Here is a 7,581-nt window from a genome sequence, read left to right on the forward strand (position 1 = left end):
AGGGAAACCTAGCAAATCCGTGCATTTTTGACAACTAAACACCCAGGAGAATCCAGGATGGGGGTGATTTGTGGGGCTCTCGCCAGGTTCTGTTATCCAGAATCCCTTGCAAACCTCTAAATGTGTCCAAAAAACATTTTCTTCACATTTCTGTGATGCAAAGTTTTGGAATCTGGGATGAGCCACAAACTTCATTCCGCCCAGCATTCCCCCAAGTCTCCCAATAAAAACGGTACCTCACTTGTGTGGATAGGCCTAGTGCTCACGACAGGAAATGCACCAAAATGCAATGTGCACACATCACATTCTTCCACAGAAAACGGACTCGTTTTTCAGCACTGTGCCTTGTTGGGGATTTTGCACTTTAGCTCAGCCACCACCTGCGTAAATCTAGTCAACATGCACAGTTTTTTTTTTTTTTTTAACTAGACACGTAGGAGTATCCAGGGTGGGCTGATTTGCATGGCTCGTCCCACTTTTTTTTTTTTTTAACCCAGAATCCCTTGCAAACCTCAAATGGTGAGAAAGAGGAAAATAAACACAAAATTTTCCTCACATTTGTGTGATGGAAAGTTCTGAAAACTTTGGGAAGCCACAATATTTCTTCCACTCTGCACTCCCCCAAGTCTCCCGATAAAAACGGTACCTTAATTGTGTAGGTAGACCTAGTGCTCACGACAAGAAACAAGCCAAAACACGACATGTATGCAGCACATTTTTCTACCAAAAACTCCCTCTTTTTCCAATGTGGGTAGCTCTAGATTTCGGACCCTACCTCAACCGGCACCAAGGGAAACCTAGCCAACATGTACATTTTTTTAAAATAAACACCGGAATCCAGGACGGTGTGACTTGCGTGGATCCCATTAGGTTTTCTTACCCACAATACCTTGCAAGCCTCAAACTTTTCCTAAAACCACCCATTTTACCTACATTTCTGTGATGGAAACTTTTGGAATCTACAGGAATCCACAAAATTCCTACAGACACCCTGTCTCAGTGACCCCAGTGACGTGTGAACCTTGTTAGTGGTCCAGTCAAGGTTTTTTTAAACAGCACTCACCAATATGGATTTTATTGGATCTTTATATTTATCACGGATATTTCCAAGCTTTAGACTACTTAATTTCATTTGAATACCAGAGTTATTCATTCTCTAAACTTGTGTCTCAAAAGTTGCAAAGGTGAGCAACGGAGGCTTATTCCAGAAGATGGTAAATGGATCAGAACTCAATTATGGTATCAATAGTAATCACACTCCATGATAGGGATTGGGAATTTGGATCACTGAACGCCCGAGACATCTTGATTTCTCCAAGAGCAAAATGTTTTAATGTCTAATTTGTTTGAATGACAAGTAAACAATAACTTACAGTATGCTGGTACAAAGCTTTCCAATCTTATTGCTCAGATAGTCTAAGTATGAAGTAGATGCCACCAGGAGCTTAAACGTGTACTGTCCTGTGACTGGCCAAACATTTGTCTTTGCAGTCGCAACTGGGATTGGGTGAGAGAGGGCTGAGCACATCCCTCTGGTAAACCTTGCCTTTCTATTGGTAAATCCAGGTTATGGGTGGGTTCTGATCGGTTCATTACTGTGAAAGGAACAAAGCAGAAAACGGGACCTGTGCTTTTAGTTCCCTAGAGCAGAAGATCAACAAGATGGAGTGGAGCTCGAAGTCTCAGCTTGTATAGAACACCAACAACACTGTTGCTTTTCTCAGTGCTCTCATGTGGCTTTGAGGCCTCTGCCTCAGACCTTTCATTTCCTTATAGCACGAGGCTAAATGTAAATGGGTCCAAATAAATCCTCCTCCTGCTAATTGGAGTGAACAGAGTGCTAAGGCCCCATGTTCCTTCATTTCAACACAATGTATTGCTGTTTGCTACAAATGACTCCCAGGGCCTATGAGTTTGTCCTTTGCATTAGGTTTTACATGTATTTCCAATGCCTCAGATTCTGTAGAACAACTAGACCCTGCAATTCAGCTGAACTTTAAAAAGCACCACAGGGCTAAGACTTTTAGACCAAGTCATGAAGGCAGTTTTTCGTCTGCTGGAGAAAACATAAATGCAGATCAAGTGACCTACCAAAGAATAGCCAAAAGTGCACATCAACCACCTTAAGCCAGGTCTAATACACTTCTTTTCTCTTGCCTGCTGTCTCAGCAGCCTGCCATTTTTTTCCAATTTCCTTTCTAACTGATCTGCATTATCGTGCTCTGTCTACGACCACTACTCCCAATCTGAGACCTCTGGTTTCTTTTGCCTTCTCCTTGCCACCGGTCTAGATCCCCCCCCCTATTACCCCAGTCTAAACCCCATGCTATGCCTGTCTAGGTCCTCCTGCTGCTCTTGCTTTGTATCTCAGCCCTCAACCGTCTCAAGCCAACTCTAACACCCATTCCTCCCCTCTCGAACCCTCACTGCTGTTCCAGCCATAACTCCCAATGCAGCACTCCCACTTTCCCTTCATTTACCTGTCCTACTGCCCTTCACTATCCCTTTAGTTCGGTCTTACTCGGTCTCTCTTTTCGGTGTCTAACCCACAACTATTACTCTCTCTTATGTAGACGTCAGCCTAACTCTGGCTCTACAGTTATCCCCTGTGCTCAAGCCATCAAACGTTCTTTGTTTAATACCTCTTTTGCCTCTTACTGTGAACCCATGGGCCATCTCTAACTCCTGCTGTAACCCATCTGCCACCCTATCAGTTTTTCGACGAAGAGTACTGGTGAAACCATCTGCCATCAACCTCAGGGCAAAGGTGACTACCGTGTTTTTGCAAGTTCTCTTTTTCACCCGAGCTATTTGTCCATCCCTCTGTTCTAAATACTCTAAAATTCCCACACTTAATTTCTTTCTATGTTATCTTCCCCACCCCCAGAGTTGCCACTCCCGTTAACTCTATTCCATAGCCTCTCTTCCACCACGTCTTTCTGCATTCTGGGCTCATGAGATGGTTTTCTTGGACAAAATAAGCCCAATGGGAATCTGCACAATACAAAGTAAAAACAATTCACGAACTGCTGTGTACGGTCAGCAACCCCATGTCTGCATCCATGCCATCAACATATCCCCAACATTTTCCAGATCACTCTTCAGTATCCATCTAAGAAGATGGGGAATGTTTTGAAAACAAACTGTTGTGGCTTTTTTTTCATAAGGCCCACTGGCTATTTTTGATAGATCTGTCCTGCCAGACACCTTCACATTTCTTCCATGGCATCCTCCCATACTACGGTATACTTGATTAAAGAAATGCAAATCTGGGTCCAAGATTCCTGTATAGATTTCAGCTGTTTTGTAGATATCATGGTTCTCGCTTATGTTTGTAACTGTCTTTATAGTCTTTACAAATACCTAATGCAAAAAATTTAAATCATAAATATTTAACATTGATTTACCAGTACAAAGTACACTATGTAAATGTCTAATTTCTGATTCCTAAATGTACTCTCTTTATTGACACTGCTCTTCCAAATGGAAGCTTCAATATATGAATCTTTGGGATGCATGAACTTTGGTGTCTAAAACCAAATGTACACTTTTGCCTATCCTTCGAATTCAGCAGTTCCTAACATGGGGTCTGCAGCCCCTCACTGGTCCATGGCACATTCCCAGGAGGTCTGAAAGCCTGGGCCGGCAGGAAGGCCCTTTTTCAGCAGAGGTCTCTGACAGAAAAGATGTGTTTTTTTATATTTATTACTTCCTCTGTGCAACAGTTTTAAAAGCCCTGCAGAGTCAGGTTGGGGCAAAAATAAAAGTGTCACGATAACTCTGGTGATTAATGTACCAGCTAGAGAGAAAACTTCCACCTGTCTGGTGGCACTTAAGACTCATCTAAGGTAGCAGATGGTTAATATGCCTGCTGCAAAGAACATGTATAATGCAAAGAACAATATTTTATGTGCATATCACAGTGGGTTACTGCTTTTGTTACAGAGAATATTTTGTTACTGAGCAGTTCATAAATTACTAACTTAATCTAGCACAGTGAGCTATAAACTGCCATCACAGAGCTGCATGCAGACTGCATGGCACAAATTTGAAAGTTATGTCCCAACATCATCCCTCACCCACCCCCCTTTTAATTTTCCTTATGCTGCTAAAAAAAAAAAAAAGGTTTGCTTGCATTGAAATACATTCGTATTATTAAAGTCAATGCTAATCACTATGTTATGTTCTGAATTTTGAGTTTGTGCTTCTCCAGACGAAGCACTTTTTGAAAAAGCCTACTAGTGTGGATGACATGCGACTCCTACACCTTGCAGTCTCTGTAAAGTCCTTCGACACCCTACACTTGTATGAAAGGTGCTATAAAAAAATGAATTACATGTGACAAAGAAGTTATGGGGAGAAGAGAGGTTCTTATGGCTTTATTTCCTTTCCCCACCACATATCTATGTGAAAGCGTTTTCTCAGATTTTCTGTACCAAAAAAATAAAAAAATAAAATCTGAAATCAGTTGGAAAATGTACGAATCTGACCTGTGGATTCAACTTCCCTAAATAAAGCCAAACATTGAAAATTTAGTCGCCGAGATGCAGCGCCAACCTTCACATTAACATTTTTTGATTTTTGCATATTTTTTCAATATAAAATAATCATATCTTTAATAATCAGTGTATTGGTTTGGTGCTTTCTTGTTTGTGTATATTTTGCTAATTGGATTAATGTTTGTAATTTAAATCATACAAATAGTTTCCAGTATTGATTTAGTGGGGGGTCCTCAGGAGTCAAAAGGGTGGGAACCACTGGTCTAATTGAAGTAGGGAACAGGTAAGGCAAGTAGATGTCGGTACAATTTTGTCCCTTGCACAAGTCGATTTTTAACCATAGCCATAAACTCCACCTCCTGCAGAACTGCATCGTTTCAGAAACCCCCGGTAATGGGTAGGAAGGACCTAGAAAGCAAAAGGGGAGGAACGCTCCTTCCTCACGTCGCATGTATTTGGGATGCGAAGCAAGTAGGAATAAAAGTAAAGTTTCTGCACTCTAGCACGAGTCGAATTTGCGAGCACTTTGGTGTTATTCACCTACGTGCCATTTCACAACATAAAAGAAAGAAGATGAAAGAAACCCCAGGAGATAGTAAAGCCTGCTAAAGTTAAGAGACAAGGAAAAGTTAAGAGATTCAGAAGTGATCAAATGAAAAATAACCCCGCAATTTTGTGAGCGTTTCAGCACAGTTTGGCGGGTTACTTGTGTGTGTTTAAAAAAAAAAAAAAATCAGGAACCGGGATGGGAGTCCTGTAAAGCAGCGTCGGGTTTCAGCTTGTGCGGGGCGCTAACATGCAAAAACAATCAAGTTCTTATATATTGTGCACTTAATCAACTGGCCTTTGGACGCGGAATGTACGTTCCGAAAACTTTTTATACTTCCTAAACGACACCAACGAAATGTCGGATAGGTCTTCAACTGGTATTTCTTTGACGCACGTCTCCGAAGGCTGGTCCGCTACCGAGGTATGCTTGGAGCAGTATTTTTAAACTAAGGGGTACCGTGGGCCGCCACAAAGGGATGCCGTCGAACTCCGTTAGCGCGTTTATCGTACGGAGGGTAACAGCTTTCTCACAGGCGCCGTTTCATAAAACGATCAAACCCTAAGGATTAAAAGCAGGTGGCGGGTTTTCACTATTGGAAACAACGCGATACAGGCCTGCCACTTAATAAGGCAGTATAAAAGAAATGGGGCAGCCTTAGTCGGCTGAAGGTGAAATGCGTTATGGTAAAGTCCTACTACAACCATAGGAGAGAAAATACGCTACCGCAAGGGGCGCTCCTATCAGAGGAGAGAAGGAAAGCGCTTAGTACTGTAGAAGGCGCTACAAATAGGGAAGCTGTGGTGCATACATGACAAACAGTCTCTATCAAGTGGGTGGTTCCAGAACATGAGACTTACATCCCTCCTCCCGAAAGAAGATTAAAAAATATATATACATATTACCTCTGCTTTGTTTTCGAATCTAACCGACTTCAATAGATGAAGGCAGGGAGCGGCAATAGAAAAGCTAGTTTATAGTGATTGACATGTTAAGAGACGGTACTAGGCGGATCTTGGTGCCTGGACTTCCAAATAAATCCTGTGATTGGTTACGTGACAGGCCCGCCCCGGAAAAGACGGGCTTCCCGCCCCGGAAGAAATCGCCTCTACTTCAAGCCTACGATATATCGTTTGTCTTTCAGGAAATAATAGCGCTGCCGCCCCGGAAATGATCAGCCATCCATATGCGAGCCGGTGATGTAGGCTGAACTTTTTTTATAGGCTGTATTATGCGCTGCATGCACTGGGAGGATTTGAAGAGTCATCCATACCGGGAAGACCTAGGCTCTGGTATAGACAGGCGGAGCTCCAACTGACGACGAGAGAACAACAGTCGGGGAGGTCGTGAATTTGTTGCCATCAGGCTGCCGAAGGTCATTGACACCTAAACAAGGAATCCTGCATAGCAACGGAGAGGTTCATCTGATCATTATCCGGCTGTCCCCGGCCGAGCCACAACAGATGTCGGCCTGGGTCTGTGTAATAGAGGGAAACCGACGGGAGCCGGTTGGTTTTGTTCTTCCTTTTATCGTCCGGACGGAAAGGAGACGCCTAGATTGGGAATAGACAGGGTCAGGGACAACAATGTGGATTTTCAAACAGCTGTTGCATCAACGTTCTGATTTTATTGAAGATAGGCGAGTATTATGATGTTTTCTTTGCTGTTTAATTACATAGTTCCCAGATCACAAAAAAACACTATTACAATACCCAGTACAGAGTGGTGCTGGACCTTTGCAGATACAATGTTTCTCCATAATAAAGCTATAGGTGTACGTGCCTCTTTTACATCCACAGTTCATCTTTCTTGGTGCTTTCATGTCAGTTCATATTTCTCTTAAAGGGGAATAGAATACAAATAAGCATGTGGTCATCAATAGGAACATATTATCTACTCTTTGGACTCCTCAGAATGATCGAGACGGTTGGGGGTTTGTGACAATGACAAAGAACAATGAGCTACCTGTAGAAATAACAGCATGGGATTCAAAATGATCACAATGTCCTAATCGGAGTTATTGGGTGGGGTATCCTTCACGTCTGTGTCTTTTTAATACAATTAGGACTTTCCACCAATACCTCATTTATGCTTTTTTAAAGCAAATTAAAAGCTTGCAGAAAAGCATTACTATTTGGCTTGCAATAGAACGTTTTGAAGACAGAAACAGTAGAACAGTCAGCTGCCCTCGTATTGTCTTAAAGCCTAGTTTCTGTCCAAAAGTCCTTTGAAGCCTTGGTCAGCTTGGAGGAATGAACTCAGAAGTATCAATCTCTATTTTCAAGACATTTACCATTTGACCCATCTTGTTAGGGTGGCGGATGAGACAGGATAATGGAGATTACAAATAAAATTACAAACTAAGTTGAGAACATTCTGAGATCAGATGTACGAGATTCATGCAGCTTATGGCGCAAAGCTTCGGATGCTCCGGGAAAGGAGGATGCTCAACAGTGGAAAGAAGCGTCTGTGATCTTCTTTTAATATTAAAAAAAGAAGGCTAGGTGGGGTAAATTGCCTGCACGATCAATACAA

At 42.3% G+C, this 7,581-nt stretch overlaps 1 protein-coding gene across 1 annotated transcript in view; it reads right to left on the bottom strand.

Annotated features, from left to right (window-relative positions):
- Window positions 1–6,147, bottom strand: part of USP49 (ubiquitin specific peptidase 49) — a 356,661-nt gene extending 350,514 nt beyond the window's left edge. Inside the window, exon 1 of the mRNA XM_069238415.1 lies at window positions 5,952–6,147. The gene's annotated coding sequence lies outside the window, so the exon portion shown is untranslated. The remainder of the gene's footprint in view (window positions 1–5,951) is intronic.
- Between the last annotated feature and the right edge of the window lie 1,434 nt (window positions 6,148–7,581).

The sequence above is a fragment of the Pleurodeles waltl genome, chromosome 6 (genome assembly GCF_031143425.1).
Source record: "Pleurodeles waltl isolate 20211129_DDA chromosome 6, aPleWal1.hap1.20221129, whole genome shotgun sequence".
In the NCBI taxonomy this organism is placed as follows: domain Eukaryota; kingdom Metazoa; phylum Chordata; class Amphibia; order Caudata; family Salamandridae; genus Pleurodeles; species Pleurodeles waltl.